Raw genomic sequence first — 19,650 nt, forward strand, 5'->3', positions numbered from 1 at the left:
ACCTCTACATGCTTTGTAAGTAGGAAAACCTGCAAAATCGGCAGTGTATCAAATACTTGTTCTCCCCACTGTATGTATGTATATGTGTATGTGTGTGTATGTGTGTATTTATGTATATATGTGTGTATATATGTGTATGTATATATGTATATATATATACAAAATAAGAAAAAATAAGAAAAAAAACATTGTTATTTAAGACATTCACTCCGTTCTCAGCGTCAACAAAACTCTCTCTATACTCTATCTTGTTAAGCGTGTGTTCAGGTGTAACCCACCAATTGGCCACACCTGATCTTAATGAGTGCTTGTTTCCTGAAATGGGGTCTGTTTGAAAAGACTAAAAGAAACATGGCATGCTATCTCCTTCCTGGTGGCACAGTGGACTAAATCCATGTATAGAGATCAAAAGATCATAGGTTCAACTGACACTGTGCCACAATAAAAAAGAAATAACCTATAATTGAATAAAACCTCCCAGGAAAACTTTCATTGAACCATAGTATGTTCTCAGAACAGGCTACATTTTCACTCCGTTCTCAAAACATTTAAAAACGTTCAGTTTTACCGGTCAGGAAACATAAGGCTTCGTTCCCAGAACCAATGTGAAACCACAAACGTACGTCCCCACAACTTCCAAGGAACCAAATGTTATGTGCTAGCTGGGTAGTGAGGTCTGGTCAAGTCTGGGACCACACGCAAGAACGCTTGCACACACATAAACACACATAGTGGCATTACTGATTCGTAGCTCAAGGCTAGATATCAGATATTTACAGGACTGCACGTTTTTACACTCAGTACCTCTGTGATCTCAGCATACAGTGGGGAAAAAAAGTATTTAGTCAGCCACCAATTGTGCAAGTTCTCCCACTTAAAAAGATGAGAGAGGCCTGTAATTTTCATCATAGGTACACGTCAACTATGACAGACAAAATGAGAAAAAAAAATCCAGAAAATCACATTGTAGGATTTTTAATGAATTTATTTGCAAATTATGGTGGAAAATAAGTATTTGGTCAATAACAAAAGTTTCTCAATACTTTGTTATATACCCTTTGTTGGCAATGACACAGGTCAAACGTTTTCTGTAAGTCTTCACAAGGTTTTCACACACTGTTGCTGGTATTTTGGCCCATTCCTCCATGCAGATCTCCTCTAGAGCAGTGATGTTTTGGGGCTGTCGCTGGGCAACACGGACTTTCAACTCCCTCCAAAGATTTTCTATGGGGTTGAGATCTGGAGACTAGCTAGGCCACTCCAGGACCTTGAAATGCTTCTTACGAAGCCACTCCTTCGTTGTCCGGGCGGTGTGTTTGGGATCATTGTCATGCTGAAAGTCCCAGCCACGTTTCATCTTCAATGCCCTTGCTGATGGAAGGAGGTTTTCACTCAAAATCTCACGATACATGGCCCCATTCAATCTTTCCTTTACACGGATCAGTCGTCCTGGTCCTTTGCAGAAAAACAGCCCCAAAGCATGATGTTTCCACCCCCATGCTTCACAGTAGATATGGTGTTCTTTGGATGCAACTCAGCATTATTTGTCCTCCAAACACGACAAGTTGAGTTTTTACCAAAAAGTTATATTTTGGTTTCATCTGACCATATGACATTCTCCCAATCCTCTTCTGGATCATCCAAATGCACTCTAGCAAACTTCAGACAGGCCTGGACATATACTGGCTTAAGCAGGGGGACACGTCTGGCACTGCAGGATTTGAGTCCCTGGCGGCGTAGTGTGTTACTGATGGTAGGCTTTGTTACTTTGGTCCCAGCTCTCTGCAGGTCATTCACTAGGTCCCCCTGTGTGGTTCTGGGATTTTTGCTCACCGTTCTTGTGATCATTTTGATCCCACGGGGTGAGATCTTGCGTGGAGCCCCAGATCGAGGGAGATTATCAGTGGTCTTGTATGTCTTCCATTTCCTAATAATTGCTCCCACAGTTGATTTCTTCAAACCAAGCTGCTTACCTATTGCAGATTCAGTCTTCCCAGCCTGGTGCAGGTCTACAATTTTGTTTATGGTGTCCTTTGACAGCTCTTTGGTCTTGGCCATAGTGGAGTTTGGAGTGTGACTGTTTGAGGTTGTGGACAGGTGTCTTTTATACAGATAACAAGTTCAAACAGGTGCCATTAATACAGGTAACGAGTGGAGGACAGAGGAGCCTCTTAAAGAAGAAGTTACAGGTCTGTGAGAGCCAGAAATCTTGCTTGTTTGTAGGTGACCAAATACTTATTTTCCACCATAATTTGCAAATAAATTCATTAAAAATCCTACAATGTGATTTTCTGGGAAAAAAATTCTCTATTTGTCTGTCATAGTTGACGTGTACCCATGATGAAAATTACAGGCCTCTCTCATCTTTTTAAGTGGGAGAACTTGCACAATTGGTGGCTGACTAAATACTTTTTTCCCCCACTGTAGCTCTGCAGTTAGTTATACACTATACTTACTCCTCAGATACCAGGTCTCAGTTGTAGCCTACAGCCTCAGACTCAAACTCAATGTTTACAAATACTACAACAAATAGCCTTGAAAACAATCCATCTTCACATCTTACATTTTTTCTCCAGCCTAATTTCCATGTTGTAGTTATGCAAGACAAGTTTTGCCCATACAGTACATCAGGGAGACTCAGACAATAATTATATGCGGTCTTCTTTCCCTCTATTTCATCACTGCCATTGATCTCATGCATTATCTCAAACACTCACTGTATGCATAACGATTACTGTGTGAAATGGGCAGAACAACACACAATACAAGCACACGCACACACTTACTGTGCTTGTTTACTGTAACGAACAGGAAACGTGCTACACTGGGAAGTATGAAAGGGATTTAAAGAATCTACAGTGTGTGTGTTTGTATGTGATTATGCTGTGATGAAATAATCCATTTGAACTAATGCATTCCTGGAAGCCACACTGTGGCATTCAAAACATTTATCTTTCTCTCAACCCCTCTCTGTATTGTTCTCCCTCCTTCTGTTTGCTCTGTTTTCTTTTGCCTCCTTACCTTCCTGTGTGTGTGTGTGTGTGTGTGTGTGTGTGTGTGTGTGTTGTGTCTGTGTTTGTATGTGACAGTTGAAAAGAGAGAGAAATAGTCAGTCTGTATGTGTGTTAAAGCGCAGGAGAGAAGAGAGCAGGAGAGAGAGAGAGGCAACTGAGTGACTGCATTAGGGTTTTGGGGTAAGTACAACAAGTAATACACTGTGGAGAGGCTGGGAGAGTGAAGTACCATGTCTGTCTGTCCATCCATCCACTCAGTGTATCAGTGCCTCTGTCTGTCTGTAAGCAGCCCAGCCATCAGTGAAAACAGACTATTAGTGCTATTACCACATTGGCGCCATGGTCTGTTTCTGAGACAAGTGGTTGTCTGTGTGCTGCTGCTGGCTACAAACTAACCAGAAACAACCAGGTTAGAACACACAGTTTCCAAGAGGGCACATTAACCCATACCTCATATCTCTCTGATCGATCAATGACCTACATTCTCTCTCTCTGTATCCCCCCTCCATAAGATCTGTTTCTGCGTCTTCTTCTCTATCCCCCATATTCTCTCTATTTCTGGGAAATTGAGTGAACATACTGTAACTTCAGAGTTACACAGTGTAGTCTTTTGAGGAGCCCTATCAACTTCAACATGGTATAATTTCTATGTCCTACAACTCACATTTCATTTCAACTCACTCATTAAATAGTTTCCGGTGAATGTGTGGAGCTGCGGGCTGGGGTTGTGTGTTGTAGTAGGGCATTTCCATATACAGTGGAGAAAAAAAGTATTTAGTCAGCCACCAATTGTGCAAGTTCTCCCACTTAAAAAGATGAGAGAGGCCTGTAATTTTCATCATAGGTACACATCAACTATGTCAGACAAATTGAGGAAAAAAAATCCAGAAAATCACATTGTAGGATTTTTAATGAATTTATTTGCAAATTATGGTGGAAAATAAGTATTTGGTCACCTACAAACAAGCAAGATTTCTGGCTCTCACAGACCTGTAACTTCTTCTTTAAGAGGCTCCTCTGTCCTCCACTCATTACCTGTATTAATGGCACCTGTTTGAACTTGTTATCAGTATAAAAGACACCTGTCCACAACCTCAAACAGTCACACTCCAAACTCCACTATGGCCAAGACCAAAGAGCTGTCAAAGGACACCAGAAACAAGATTGTAGACCTGCACCAGGTTGGAAGACTGAATCTGCAATAGGTAAGCAGCTTGGTTTGAAGAAATCAACTGTGGGAGCAATTATTAGGAAATGGAAGACATATAAGACCACTGATAATCTCCCTCGATCTGGGGCTCCAGCAGAGATCTCACCGTGGGGTCAAAATGATCACAAGAACGGTGAGCAAAAATCCCAGAACCACACAGGGGGACCTAGTGAATGACCTGCAGAGAGCTGGGACCAAAGTAACAAAGCCTACCATCAGTAACACATTACGCCGCCAGGGAATCAAATCCTGCAGTGCCAGACGTGTCCCCCCTGCTTAAGCCAGTACATGTCCAGGCCCGTCTGAAGTTTGCTAGAGTGCATTTGGATGATCCAGAAGAGGATTGGGAGAATGCCATATGGTCAGATGAAACCAAAATATAACTTTTTGGTAAAAACTCAACTCGTGCGTGTTTGGAGGACAAAGAATGCTGGGTTGCATCCAAAGAACACCATACCTACTGTGAAGCATGGGGGTGGAAACATCATGCTTTGGGGCTGTTTTTCTGCAAAGGGACCAGGACGACTGATTCGTGTAAAGGAAAGAATGAATGGGGCCATGTATCGTGAGATTTTGAGTGAAAACCTCCTTCCATCAGCAAGGGCATTGAAGATGAAACGTGGCTGGGTCTTTCAGCATGACAATGATCCCAAACACACTGCCCGGGAACAAGGAGTGGCTCCGTAAGAAGCATTTCAAGGTCCTGGAGTGGCCTAGCCAGTCTCCAGATCTCAACCCCATAGAAAATCTTTGGAGGGAGTTGAAAGTCTGTGTTGCCCAGCGACAGCCCCAAAATATCACTGCTCTAGAGGAGATCTGCATGGAGGAATGGGCCAAAATACCAGCAACAGTGTGTGTAAAACCTTGTGAAGACTTACAGAAAATGTTTGACCTGTGTCATTGCCAACAAAGGGTATATAACAAAGTATTGAGAAACTTTTGTTATTGACCAAATACTTATTTTCCTCCATAATTTGCAAATAAATTCATTAAAAATTCTACAATGTGATTTTCTGGATTTTCTTTTCTCAATTTGTCTGTCATAGTTGGCGTGTACCTATGATGAAAATTACAGGGCCTCTCATCTTTTATAGGTGAGAACTTGCACAATTGGTGGCTGACTAAATACTTTTTTTCCCCACTGTACTGTAAAAGGACCAATGAGCACCAACGTGAAGTTCATATGAGCATGTCAAATTGGGTGTCAAATGAAAGCTAAGAGACAATATATATATTTAATTAAGGCATATATACATTTTTCAAACATTTTCCATCCTAAAAATGAGTAATAATCAAAGGCTTTGATTTCTCGTCAAACAGATGGAAAAGAGGTCTTCAAAAATATCTACCAGAAAATGTCTTAAAAGATATTAGGAATACATAAAAACACAATAATGTTGAAGTAAAGACCCCTGCCAACTATACTGAACAAAAATATAAACGCAACATGCAACAATTTCAACGATTTTACTGATCTACAGTTAATAGAAAATCAGTCAATTTAAATAAATTAATTAGGCCCTAATCTACGGAATTCACATGTCTGGGCAGGGGTGCATCCATGGGTGGGCCTGGAAGGGCATAGGCCCACCAACTTGGGAGCCAGGCCCATCCACTGGTGAGCCAGGCCCAGCCAATCAGAATGAGTTTTTCAACACAAAAGAGCTTTATTACGACATAAATACTCCTCAGTTGTCCGGGTGGCTGATCTCTAACGATCCCGCAGGTGAAGAAGCCGGATGTGGATGTCCTGGGCTGGCATGGTTACACATGGTCTGCGGTTGTGAGGCCGGTTGGATGTACAAATTTTCTAAAACGATGTTGGAGGCGGCTTATGGTAGAGAAACTAACATTAAATTCTCTGGCAACAGCTCTGGTGGACTTTCCTGCAGTCAGCATACCAATTGCATGCTCCATCAAAACTTGAGGCATCTGTGGCATTGTGTTTTGTGACAAAACTGCACATTTTAGAGTGGCCTTATTTTGTCCACAGCACAAGGTGCACCTGTGTAACGATCATGCTGTTTAATCAGCTTCTTGATATTCCACACCTGTCAGGTGGATGGATTATCTTGGCAAAGGAGAAACACTCACTAACAGGGATGTAAACAAATATTTGCACAACATTTGAGAGAAATAAGCCTTTTGTGCATATGGAGAATTTCTGGTGTCTTCTATTTCGGCTCATGAGACATGGGACCAACACTTTACATGTTAAGTTAATAATTTTGTTCAGTATAATATCAACACTTATATTTAGTTTTGGAGAAATTATTTAACATCTGCCTTATAATTCCGTTACCAAAAACCCACATATCTTTTCAAGATATTTTCTAATTTCTCACCCTCATGAAGAAGTTATCAGAAATGACAAAAAAAAAATATCTTGAAGATATGTGGATTTTTGGTAACAGAATTACAAGGCACAAGGCAGATGGCAAACCATATTAGTTGACAAGTTTGGACAGCACAGTACAGTACAGTAAATAAAAGTAGAGTAGAGTAGAGTTCAGTCAAGGCCAGCTAGTATGGGTAAATATAGGATGAAATGCTGAGATGGAATAACAGAATCATTATGGGCTTAAGGGAAACCTGTAACCACACATTTCTGAATAGGAGAAGGGCAAAACAGAATAGGCATGATTGACACTTTGTAATCCAGATGCATGCCTGGATAGTAATGACAATCAGCACACCCTGTAATGTAATCTTTAAGAATGTACTCATATAATTTTTTATGAAACTGTTAGTATCACGCCACCAATATAATTGTGTCAAGAGTCTAAGGGGAAGGGAACAACTTAGGTTTGGAAACAATAGTGGCGTGAATCTAAAAGACGTTAGTCATTTACATAAAGAGGAGTGACTATGTATGTTGTGTAAGAATGAAACTATATAAAAGGAGAACTCCGAGTCAGGATGGGCAGTTGCTCCATGGACCAGCTCGGCTTGTTACTTTGTAATAAAGTCTATACTGAATTCACAAGCTCAGGTGTCTGAGAGATATCTTTGAAAGTATTTCCACGACATATCTTGGCATCACGAAAATAATTGGCAAAAAGGGAACAGAAACGATGAAAACCTTCGGCTTGGACGAGCTATACAAACAAGTGGCCACTAAAAAGGTAAGCAAAGTTCTTGCTTAATAGTATAGAGTTTGTGTGGCTCGCTCTGGGGTCTGGCCTCAGCTGCAGGACACCAAGTAGGTCTCTCCAAATGTAAGAACTAGAAAAACATAAACTGGGAGCTTTTGAATTCAAAATGCATGCAAAATAATGAAGGAATGAAAAGCCTCGAGGGTTGCAATAAATAGAAAAGGCCTAGGTAGAAGTAAATCCGTTCAGCCCATGTGGGTGGGTGGTTTGCTTGGGTGGTTGTGTTTAATTTAATTCGGTTTAAGTTGGACTGTTCACCTGTTTCATGCAGGTCGTTCATTTGATCAGTTTGATCAATCTGTTTGATCCGGGGGGGTTTTCTGTTTGTTTTGTCTAGACCTGTATTGTTCAACCTGTTCGAGTTGCGAATGCAACCCGTTCATCTTATTCAATCAGTTGGACTCAATTCGGGCATTCAATTCAGAGGGGTCACTTAGATGTTCGTCTGGTGCATTTGTTCAATTCGTCCGATTCATCTGTTCATCCTGCTGATCGTTCTGTTCGATTCATTTCGGCGTGAGTGGCTGCCCATCTGTTTGGGTAGTTAGAAAAATAAATAAAATTCCTGCGGATACCGCTCTAGTATGTTGAGGAAGTGTATCACTAGGGGTCTGCACGGGTAGGCAAAAGTCCTGTGGATCCCGCTTTATTGTGTTGTGGAAGTGAATTAAGAAAGGGCTGCTTAGACAGGCAGAAATCCTGTATAAATACCGCTTTTTCTGTGTCGAGGAAGTGTATCAGAAAGAGGGCTGAATTTGCAGGTAGTTTTTTGAAAACATAGAAAGAAAGTGTGAAAATAAGTACGAAAGCTTCTGTCTCTGGTGGAGAAAGGGTTGTGCACCTCTCCTGGATCGTCACATAAAAGTAAACTGGCAGAGAAGACGCACCCAGGAAAGGAAGAGCGTGAATGAATGTGTGATTAAAGTACTGAAAGTGAGAAGTGTGAAATAAATTCTTGTCCTGGGTGGGGAAGGGGCTGCGCACCTCTCCTGGACCGTTTCTTAAGTGTAACCCAGCAGAGAGGACGCACCCAGTCTCACACTAGGAGAGGAAGAGTGAACGGTGCGCGAATGCCCATTGAAGTACTAAGAGTGGAAAGATACACGCTGCCAAGCGGTTTGGAAATAAGAAAAATAAGAATAAAAATAAGATTTATGAGATTGTCCACATGAAGAAGGTGGACATCAGGAGATATAAGTGTAATAAGAGGAAACCGAACACACACACATTTACAATAACTGAGTTCTGGCTAGGAGAATCAAGATTGTGGACAAATTACCAATAGGAAAAAGTGAATAACAGGGTAAAAAGAAACTAGGGAACAAAGAATAGTACTGATTCTACAGGAAGCCGAAAGGGGGTTGAACTTGGGACTGGCAGTTGGGAGTCCAAAGAATACAGGTTTTAAGTGCCAGGTATCCTCCGTGCAAAGAAGAACTGATAAAGATCTCCAAAAAATGGGAACAACGCACCAAAAAGATGGGCACCAAATGGCCAGAAGGTGGAACGTTTGACGTCTCGGTGTGTGAGGAAATGGAAGCGCTAATAAAAAAGTATAAAACAAATGACACAGGAAAGAAAAGAAAGGCCAAAAGAGAAAGAGAAAAAGAGGTACTAAAAATGTTTAAAGCAGAAGGAGAAGGACTGCTGAAAAACATACGGAAAGCTAGAAACATGTTGAAAAAGGATGATGAAAAAACAAGTGGAAAGAAAGTAGAATGGTCCACGGGACCCCCGCCATACACCAACGGACAATATCCCCTGGTATCTGGGATGGTGGAGATAAAGGGAGAAGTACAGTTGGAAGATGAGAGAGAAATTTATTTTGCATCCTCTCAGAGAAGAGAAAAAGACATGGAAAGGACAGGGAAGAAGGAACAAGAAATTGGGAGTAACTCAGAAAAGCTTATTGCTATGAAGGATTGAGAGAAGCCTTGGCAAAAATGAAGGTAAGAAAGGAGGAAGGAGAAACCCTGGATGGAGATATAATAACCGATATTGAAATAAAAAGTGGGGAAGTAGAGAGAGAAATAAGACAACTGGATAAACAGCTAGTCAGAAAAAGGGAAAGAACAGAAGAAAGAGAACAGGCCTGCAGGGAACAAGATGGGGAGAGCGGAGAAGAGACAGACAGCTTTAGGGACATAATGTATGGCAGAGAGAGAGAAAGAGGAGGGCTGCAGGATAGAAAGAAGCTGAAAAAACCTGCAAGACCTGGTGCACAGTACCCAATCCTAATAAAAGGTACTCAGAGGCACTATGTTCTGTGGGGATCACAGGACCTGGAAGGATTGGTTGCCCGCCTACCAGACTTACATGATGGGGCAGGTAAATGGATAATGACCTTTGAGGAACAAACCATGGGGAAACTGCTGGCTGTGGGGGATCTAAAAGCACTGTTGGCAAGGGTGGTGGGAGTGGCAAAGATGGAGGATGTACTGTGGGCCAGCGACCTGAGGAAGTGGGAGACACGCTGGGAGAAGGGATGGACTTTGACACACACTGCCCTGAATTCTGGCGAGCCCTGAGAATGGAATACCCGGCAAGAATTTACCCAAAATCACTGAAAGGAGGAGCACTGGGGGAAACAGAGAATCCAGCAACCTATCTACATGGACAGCTGAAACGATGGAGACTGGAAACAGAATGAGACCCAGAGGGGGATCCACTGATGACAACCTTGCTCCGAGACTCAGTGATAGAGAACATGCACCAGCCAGTGAAGAGCAGGCTGGAGGATGTGGTGGGACTAACCTCAAAATCACACAAATAATTATTTAACCATGTGATACATGCAGTAGAAAAACACAGAAAGAATTAACAAAGACTCACAGAACAGGGGAGAGACATTCAGAGAAAGTTGACTCAACTCCAGTTGGAAGAACTGACAAACAAAGGAAAAAATAAAGTCCAGGCTCCAGTAACAGCACCTGTGCCTGAGACAGGAATGATGGCTGCAGTCTCCTCCGGAGGGCCACAACTGCTTCCTGTGCCACAGGTCCAAGTGCAACCGACACCACCAGTAGTGAATGTGTATGCATAACAACCCCAGCAATCGAATAATAGCAGTAGACAACAAAAACCTCTGCAAAACAATTAGAGAGGAGGAAACCGGGGCCCGCAAGGGCCACCGGGGATCTGCTGGGGATGCCAACAGCCGGGACATACCAGACGAAACTGCCCCACAAACCCCTGGCAACAACAGGGGAACAGAAACCAAAGTAACTGGAAACAAACTGGTGGCTGGCAACAAAATCAAAGACAATCCCAGGGTCCTGTGAACCCATGGGCAGGACACAACCAGGGGTACTAGGGGTGCCCAGAGAGTCTTACAGGGGAGGGTCAGTTTCTAGTGCAAACTACACGAGCTGATCAGGAACCTATGCTGCAAGTTCAAATAGAAAATAGAGACACACCCATGATGATAGATACTGGAGCCACTTACACCTGTGTACATGTATATCCAATGTATGCCTCTCACTTCCCCATGTCTGGAAAATAAGCCAAAACTGTAGGATTCTCGGTACAAACGCAGCTAATTCCAATGACAGCTTCAGTTCGCTTAACATCTGATGATAAATCCGCAACCCTCCCCATATTAGTATCAGAACACACCCCTGTTAATTTATTAGGAAGGGATGCTCTATGTAAAATGGACATACAAATTCGGTGTTCCCCCGAAGGGGTGATTATAGATAAAGCAGGGTTAAACTTGCAAATGATAATGACAGGGGGTACAGCAAATGTATATTGGTTAGGAGGCATTGAGACAGAAGTGGATAAAACAATTAAGGAATGGGGTAGGTTTATTCAGGCTCAGATACCAGAAGCGGATAGAGCAAAATCAGAGTACCATTGCACAATGCAATATGATCCCTATCGTGATCTTCTTTTGGAACAGCTATGGTTGTTAAATGCAAACGGGAAATCAGTACCAATTATGTCTCAGTATATAATTATAGGAAAACAGGGAGCAGCAATGGAGGTTACAGACAGGGACGGCTCAGACTTTGTGGCAAGGTGGTATAATGTTTCTGGTGCTGCCCCACACATTACTTTACTAGTAAATAAGGGAGTAAAGGCTAAAGACCTGGGCCCCATGATGAAACGAGCAAAAGCAAGTAAATGGGACAAAACAGACAACCCGTTGATTTATCACTCAAAAGATAGAGCTTTTATTAAAATATTGACTACCACAGTAATGACTGGAGACTCAAGGGAGGTAGAAGTTACAGCCAAACAGCAAATACAGTTAGGGGAAGCAACAGAACCAGAAAACCAGCAAAAACAGGAAATGGAGAGAAACATACCGGATAGGGTATGCTCACAACATGATACAGATGTTGGATTGGTAAAATCAGCAAGTCCTATATGCGTTAAGATAAAACCAGACGCTAAGCCCCCTTGGAAGGCCCAACACCATATGAAACCTGAGGCAGAAGAAGGTATTAGCATGACAATCGAGGAACTAATAAAAGCAGGGGTGTTAATAGAAACACAAAGTTGTTGCAACACACCTATGTTACCGGTTCTTAAAGCAGATGGGAAGAAGTGGAGGCTAGTCCATGATTTAAGGGCAGTAAATGACATAGTACAGGATTGGCATGCTGAAGTTCTAAACCCTCACACGCTGCTGACCAATGTTCCCCCGGAAGCCAAATACTTTACGGCGGAAGAATCCAGACATTTGTTTGCATTACTTATAAAGGAAAACAGTACACATACACCCGCATGCCACAGGGGTTTAAGCACTCGCCTCATGTGTTTAATCAGGTACTGTGAGCAGACCTGGAGGAATTAGTACTTGAAAGAACATTGATTCAGTATGTAGATGATCTGTTGATCTGTGCCTCCTCCTTGGAACAATGCCATGCTGATTCTATAATGGTCTTAAAGCAATTGGCAGAAGGAGGGCACAAGGTGTCAAAAACAAAACTCCAGTACTGCCGATCCCAAGTTGAATACCTAGGACGAACAATGCACATGGAACAAAGGCGATAGCACCAGGACAGCTAGAAGGAATTAGCAAAGCACCACTCCCTCAAACAGTGGCTCAAATGATGACATTTCTAGGGATGACTGGATTTAGCTTAGACTGGATAGAGGAGTATGTGGTTAAGACAGCTCCCCTGCAAGAAATGATGAAGGAAGCAGGACAACTAAACCTTAGGGCAAGTCTTGAGCGGAACAGTGACGCCCTAGTTGCATTTGAAACACTGAAAAAAGAGATGCAGTCCGCTCCGGCACTGGCAGCCCCAGATTATACAAAACCATTCCTGCTATATGTGGTAAATAGGTGTGATAGGTATGCGGCGGCAGTACTTATGCAGGAAACATGCAGTGGAAGACGCAAACAACCCATTGCATATTATAGTACCAAATTGGGCTCCATTGCCCATGGATACCCACCTGTTATCAGGGCTTACCTGCACTGCAATATGCATGTGATAAAGCTTCCACCATCATCATGGGATATCCAATAGCAATACACACACACTATAAAATAGCGGAGTTAATAGAGCAGACAAAATGTGTCTTAACCAATGCTAGAACCTTAGAATATATGACCCTACTAACCTACCCAGATGTTTCCATTAAACAATGTAGCATGGTGAACCCAGCTGATAGCAATCCATTAGAATTTGAGGGACAAGCACATGACTGTGTAGCAGAATCTCTGACGTTTACCAGGCTAAGACCAGACCTAGAGTCAACCCCATTGCTTAACATGGGGAAAGAGTATGTAGAATAATATTTTGTGGATGGATCCTGCTATAAAGACATACGGGAAATCATGCAGGTTATGCAGTGGTACGAAAACAAGGAAAGGAGTTTAAAGAAGTGATAGCAGAATACTGTCCACAGACATGCTCAGCCCAGTTAGCCGAACTAAAAGCATTTACCGCGGCCTGCACTCTAGGAAAAAAGAAGACAGTTAACATATATACTGATTCGGTATATGCACATGGGGTATGCCACCTATTTGGGGCAGTCTGGAAACAATGAGGATTTAGAAAAAGTGATGGAACACCCATTCAACATCAAGAGCAGATCATATAACTAATAACGGCATTAATGTACCCCACAAAGCTGGCAAAAATAAAAAGTCAGGCGCACAAAAAATGAAAATATTTTGTAATTAGAGGCAATAATGCGGCAGATGAGGCTGCCAAAAAAGCATCTAAATGCACCATCCCGATATTAACGGCACCAATGGTCATTATCGAATCTGCACAACAACCAGATAACAATAATTTTAAGGCAGGAAAGGGCAGGGACTTATGAACAAAGAATGTGGCACCAAAGAGGAGCCATCAAAGACATGACAGGATTATGGAGGTCTCATGAAGGAACCATAGTAGCACCCACTATGTTGCTTAATCTGCTGATAACTGATATGCATGGTTTTGACCATTGCGCAAGGGGGGAAGTGGTAAGAAAAATTTAAAAACAAGGATACTGGTCACCATATTTATATATAAGACCTGGGTGACTCAAACAGAGGATAAATGCAAACTAGATGAACCAGGTTATCAATTGAAAGCATATGGAGTAGAAGTTGTGTCACTACAATTGGTGTACCTTGATAGATGAAATAGATATTACTCTGACCAAAGAAGATGTAAAACAGTACCTAGGACATCAAGTACCAGCATTAGAGATACATTCCCCTGAGAAAGGAGGAACATGCAATATAACCCTAGGAGATGCAAATAGAAAGAGAAGGGACTTAGAGAATCAAGGAACTAGCCCACTAAATGGTACTGCCCTCCCAAACACTACTCCGCCCTCAACAGAACAGACAAAATCAGAAGGGGGTCTACAATGGCTTAGGTAATTTAGAACCTGAGACAGATGAAACTACCCCTAGAAACAGGGATAAGGCATGGGAGGAAGCATTAAAAAAATATTGGTACAAATGGGCACAGTGCTCAGCGAACGTGATTCATAAAAAAACAAATTGTCTAGTATGCGCCCCCTCCCCATTGAAGGAACTGATAGTAGTAGCAAGTCTGCACAGCTACAGGGACTGCGCTGACTTTAATTGGAAATTCTGTTACCTCAAAATATCAACAAGACCCTATTGCCCTGCGGAATGCTTATCCTACTTAGGAAGTCCCGACCACCACAAGTATTATATTCAAACATGATGGGGGGAGTGGTGTAAACAATTAGATGTCAAAATAGAAACTAGAAACATTTAAAGATTATTGGCAGAAGTATGAGTGCTACAACAAAACAAGTATGATTTAGGAAAATTTAAGGGAAAGTGTGAAACTACATGGCACCTGAATAACAATATATCCTGGAATGTGGACACCCCCCGAAGAGTAACCTATCAGGCAGCAGGGTCAAGTACTGGAGTGATAGTTACCCCTGCGGGCCCTGGTGACCCTGGGAAATGCGAGAAGCAAACACTGGTACTACCACTGATCGCTCCTTATGAGGAGCAGTCAGTGGCGGTGGCAGACTTCTTTTGGATATGTGGAGGACAAAGAGTTAGAGCCACCCTGCCTAAAGAATGGAAGGGAATATGTGCTCGAGTACAAACGTTTCAGGAAATAGTTATATCAGACTGGGAGTCAGTAAAAACAACAGACCAGGATGCACAGAATAACTATAAAATAATAAAAAGAGAGTATCAGACTGACCCCAATGTATATTTAGACTCAATAGGTCAGCCTCGATAAATTCCAAAGGAATATAAAGCAAGAGACTAAATTAAATCAGAATTTGAATCAATATTCGTCTGGATATCACCCAACAAAAACCTGGAATGGATCAATTATATTTACTATAACAGTAAAACAGAGGTTTATTAATTACACAGACTGCGTTAACAGCTCTGGGAGAGCAAGTACAGGCAACAAGTAGGATGACCTGGCAGAATAGGCAGGCTCTAAACTGGCTCTTAGCAGAAAAATATGGAGTTTCTGTTATGTTTGGGGATGAGTGTTGCACCTTCCTTCCCAACAATACTGCCCCGGATGGTTCATTCACTGAAGCAATGACTAAGCTCAAAGGACTATGGAAAGAAGTGAAGTACAATGCTGGGCATGATGCTCGCAACTGGGACTGGTTGGACTTAACTCTGGGAAAGTCGGGAGCAATTTTTGCAAAGATGGCAATCATGATAGGCATAGCACTGGTGGTAATGGGAGTGGTCTTTTGCTGTGTACTGCCTTTGCTGAAATCCCTCTTGATCCAAACCACAGTAAAACAGATGACTGTACAGACAATTGTTAACAACTCACCCAAATAAGTATACCCCGCCCCGGGAGCTCCAGGACAGTATGTGGACAAAAGAGGAAAAACGTGCAACATTAAAGGAGGACCACTGGACTGCCCGTTTGGGAATCCTGAATGTCTGTATGGTGTTGTCCCTGCGGGTGGATGGGCCTGTCATAACTACGAAACTCAACAGCAACAATTGGGGGTCAACCCAGAAGGGAACTTCCCGGACCTATACCCAGTACCTGACTGGGCTCCTTGACCTCATCGTGATGGGTCAGATGGCGAAGAAGATACATCGATCTGAATATACTCTTATGAAAAGAAACAAGGCTAGAAACAAGTATATGTACACACTTACACAAGATTTTTGATATATAATCCTGAGTTGAAACTGAGAAAGTTATAAATTACTATAGACCTTCTGAGTATTTGTTTGTCTAAATATGTACATGACATAGGGTTATCTGGTTACGAGAGTCTACGGACCATGCCCTTAATCTTCCAACAGGTTTTAGACTTAAACTGAAATCGTTGTTAGAGAGCTGACCACGAGGGAGGGCCACATATCTTGGGTGACATACAGTGAGGGAAAAAAGTATTTGATCCCCTGCTGATTTTGTAAAGGTATGGTTACAGGTTTCCCTTAAGCCCATAATGATTATGTTATTCCATCTCAGCGTTTCATCCTATACGTACTAGAAAATTACCCATATATTCCCCCTTTGGGACTTACAAAGTCCCAACCTACTTTTATTGTAAAAAGCCCTCATAACATAATTCTGAATACAGTGAGGGAAAAAAGTATTTGATCCCCTGCTGATTTTGTACGTTTGCCCACTGACAAAGAAATGACCAGTCTATAATATTAATGGTAGGTTTATTTGAACAGTGAGAGACAGAATAACAACAAAAAAGTCCAGAAAAACGCATGTAAAAATTTTTATAAATTGACTTGCATTTTAATGAGGGAAATAAGTATTTGACCCCCTCGCAATCAGAAAGATTTCTGGCTCCCAGGTGTCTTTTATACAGGTAACGAGCTGAGATTAAGAGCACACTCTTAAAGGGAGTGCTCCTAATCTCAGCTTGTTACCTGTATAAAAGACACCAGTCCACAGAAGCAATCAATCAATCAGATTCCAAACTCTCCACCATGGCCAAGACCAAAGAGCTCTCCAAGGATGTCAGGGACAAGATTGTAGACCTACACAAGGCTGGAATGGGCTACAAGACCATCGCCAAGCAGTTTGGTGAGAAGGTGACAACAGTTGGTGCGATTATTCGCAAATGGAAGAAACACAAAATAACTGTCAATCTCCCTCAGCCTGGGGCTCCATGCAAGATCTCACCTCGTGGAGTTGCAATGATCATGAGAACAGTGAGGAATCAGCCCAGAACTACACGGGAGGATCTTGTCAATGATCTCAAGGCAGCTGGGACCATAGTCACCAAGAAAACAATTGGTAACACACTACGCCGTGAAGGACTGAAATCCTGCTGCGCCCGCAAGGTCCCCCTGCTCAAGAAAGCACATATACATGCCCGTCTGAAGTTTGCCAATGAACATCTGAATGATTCAGAGGAGAACTGGGTGAAAGTGTTGTGGTCAGATGAGACCAAAATGGAGCTCTTTGGCATCAACTCAACTTGCCGTGTTTGGAGGAGGAGGAATGCTGCCTATGACCCCGAGAACACCATCTCCACCGTCAAACATGGAGGTGGAAACACTATGCTTTGGCTGTGTTTTCCTGCTAAGGGGACAGGACAACTTCACTGCATCAAAGGGACGATGGACGGGGCCATGTACCGTCAAATCTTGGGTGAGAACCTCCTTCCCTCAGCCAGGGCATTGAAAATGGGTCGTGGATGGGTATTCCAGCATGACAATGACCCAAAACACACGGCCAAGGCAACAAAGGAGTGGCTCAAAAAGAAGCACATTAAGGTCCTGGAGTGGCCTAGCCAGTCTCCAGACCTTAATCCCATAGAAAATCTGTGGAGGGAGCTGAAGGTTCGAGTTGCCAAACGTCAGCCTCGAAACCTTAATGACTTGGAGAAAATCTGGGACAAAGTCCCTCCTGAGATGTGTGCAAACCTGGTGGCCAACTACAAGAAACGTCTGACCTCTGTGATTGCCAACAAGGGTTTTGCCACCAAGTACTAAGTCATGTTTTGCAGAGGGGTCAAATACTTATTTCCCTCATTAAAATGGAAATCAATTTATAACATTTTTGACATGCGTTTTTCTGGATTTTTGTTGTTGTTATTCTGTCTCTCACTGTTCAAATAAACCTACCATTAAAATTATAGACTGATCATTTCTTTGTCAGTGGGCAAACGTACAAAATCAGCAGGGGATCAAATACTTTTTTCCCTCACTGTATTTAGAATTATGTTATGAGGGCTTTTTACAATAAAAATAGGTTGGGACTTTGTAAGTCCCAAAGGGGGAATGTATGGGTAATTTTCTAGTACATATAGGATGAAACGCTGAGATGGAATAACAGAATCATTATGGGCTTAAGGGAAACCTGTAACCATACCTTTTTGTTTACTGTGCCTTGCAAAAGTATTCAACCCCCTTGGCGTTTTTCCTATTTTATTGCATTACAACCTCTAATTTAAATGGATTTTTATTTGGATTTCATGTAATGGACATACACAAAATAATCAAAATTTGGTGAAGTGAAATGAAATGAAAAAAAATTACTTGTTAAATATAATTCTCTAAAATAAATAACGGAAAAGTGGTGCGTGCATATGTATTCACCCCCTTTGCTATGAAGCCCCTAAATAAGATCTGGTGCAACCAATTACCTCCAGAAGTCACATAATTAGTTAAATAAAGTCCACCTGTGTGCAATCTAAGTGTCACGCCCTGACTCTGGGGACTCTTATTTGTTGAGTCAGGGTGTGACTTTCTATGTTGTGATGTTCTATGTTGTATTTTCTAGGTTTAGATCTAGTACGTCTAGATCTATGTTGGCCGGTGTGGTTCCCAATCAGAGGCAGCTGTCGCTCGTTGTCTCTGATTGGGGACCATACTTAGGCAGCCTATTGGCACTAGTGGGTTGTGGGATCTTGTTCCGTGTTAGGTATGTTGTTTGTGTACCTTGGACTTCACGTTTCGTTTCTTGTTTTGTCGTTGTGTTTATAAGTCTAATAAACATGTATGCATATCACGCTGCGCCTTGGTCTGACCCGTTCATCAACGAACGTGACACTAAGTGTCACATGATCTGTCACATGATCTCAGTATATATACACCTGTTCTGAAAGGCCCCAGAGTCTGCAACTCCACTAAGCAAGGGGCACCACCAAGCAAGCGGCACCATGAAGTCCAAGGAGCTCTCCAAACACGTCAGGGACAAAGTTGTGGAGAAGTACAGATCAGGGTTGGGTTATAAAAAAATATCAGAAACTTTGAACATCCCACGGAGCACCGTTAAATCCATTATTAAAAAATGGAAAGAATATGGCACCACAACAAACCTGCCAATAGAGGGCCACCCACCAAAACTCATGGACCAGGCAATGAGGGCATTAATCAGAGAGGCAACAAAGAGACCAAAGATAACCGTGAAGGAGCTGCAAAGCTCCACAGCGGAGATTGGAGTATCTGTCCATAGGACCACTTTAAGCCATACACTCCACAGAGCTGGGCTTTACAGAAGAGTGGCCAGAAAAAAGCCATTGCTTAAAGAAAAAAATTAGCAAACACGTTTGGTCTTCACCAAAAGGCATGTGGGAGATTCTCCAAACATATGTAAGAAGGTACTCTGGTCATATGAGACTAAAATTGAGCTTTTTGGCCATCAAGGAAAACGCTATGTCTGGCGCAAACCCAACACCTCTCATCACCACGAGAACACCAATGAATCATGGTGGTGGCAGCATCATGCTGTGGGGATGTTTTTCATCGGCAGGGACTGGGAAACTGGTCAGAATTGAAGGAATGATGGATGGCGCTACATACAGGGAAATTGTCCTACCTGACATGTCGCTCCTACCAGGTGGCGTGGCGAGAATCTGTCTC

The sequence above is a fragment of the Coregonus clupeaformis genome, chromosome 16 (assembly GCF_020615455.1).
Source record: "Coregonus clupeaformis isolate EN_2021a chromosome 16, ASM2061545v1, whole genome shotgun sequence".
Taxonomy (NCBI): Eukaryota; Metazoa; Chordata; class Actinopteri; order Salmoniformes; family Salmonidae; genus Coregonus; species Coregonus clupeaformis.